The 1,079-nt window shown below is 47.4% G+C and overlaps 1 protein-coding gene across 1 annotated transcript in view; it reads right to left on the bottom strand.

Moving 5' to 3' along the window:
• LOC106331747 (clp protease-related protein At4g12060, chloroplastic-like) overlaps positions 1 to 1,079 on the bottom strand; it is a gene marked incomplete at its 5' end in the record, with an annotated part of 22,519 nt that overhangs the window by 9,794 nt on the left and 11,646 nt on the right. The window lies entirely within an intron of this gene.

Here is a 1,079-nt window from a genome sequence, read left to right as displayed (position 1 = left end):
CCTACGAGCCAACTGGCTCAGGGACGCAGAGGACTGTTCGACGGCAGACTTTGGCTGCAAGAAAATCGAAAGAACAGGAGAAGAGGGCAGGGAAAAGTGTAGCAGTTCCCAACCATGAGGAAAGTGAAACTGAGAGTTCTGATGAGCATTCACCTACGAAGAAAGCCAAGATGTCCAAAGGCAAAGGGGTTGCGGTTGATCGAGATAGGGCGAAAACTCCATCTGTGGAGGAACTGTATGATCACTTGAAGAATGAGGTCACTTAGACTCCAACCAGGTTCGCCGACCTTGATCTGTTGAAGGAGTTGGGTCTTGAATCTGATATTGAGGAGATGCTAGGACATTTGAAGATGCCAAAACTCCTCACCATGGCATATCCTTTCTACAAGGATGTCACTTGTCAGTTCTTATCTTCTCTTGCGGTCACTTACCACGACACAGCGCATGTAAGGCAAGGATGGGGCAAAATCAGCTTCAAGGTCAATGGACGAGAATACAACATGAACTTCAAGGACATTGGGAGAGTCATGGGGGTTCCAGGACCTAGAAGACCACTCCCTACCCAAGTGTGAGAACCTTCCCAAGGAGTTTTGGAAGTTGATCACTGGAAACAAACACACTACCGGGGCTGACAAGAACTCACACATCCGACACCCGTCCGTACGTTACCTCCACAGGATGCTCGTCCATGCATTCTACCCACAAAAGAAATCTGGTATGGTTACTGAGGAAGACATTGTTGTGGTCACGAAATCCATGGTTCGACCAGAGTCTCACCAAACCGTCCAAACTAAGTTTCGAGGTCGAAACCTTGTCAAGAGGGAGGGGATGTTGTGGTCACGAAATCCATGGTTCGACCAGAGTCTCACCAAACCGTCCAAACCGGCCATGTAGGAGGTACCAGCGACCGAGGTTCAGTCCAAGGCGTATATCTCTACAACCAGAAGGAATTTCAATATGAAACCAAATTTATTGGATTCTAAACTCAAGAAGGAGTCCAGGTCAATTGGAATTGGGCCAATATATTCATGGAGAAAGAAGTTATGAATTTTACAATTCAGAGGTTTCTCAACCCGCCC

The sequence above is a fragment of the Brassica oleracea genome, chromosome C1 (assembly GCF_000695525.1).
Source record: "Brassica oleracea var. oleracea cultivar TO1000 chromosome C1, BOL, whole genome shotgun sequence".
NCBI classification, from domain to species: domain Eukaryota; kingdom Viridiplantae; phylum Streptophyta; class Magnoliopsida; order Brassicales; family Brassicaceae; genus Brassica; species Brassica oleracea.
This window is presented reverse-complemented; position numbering and strand designations above follow the sequence as displayed.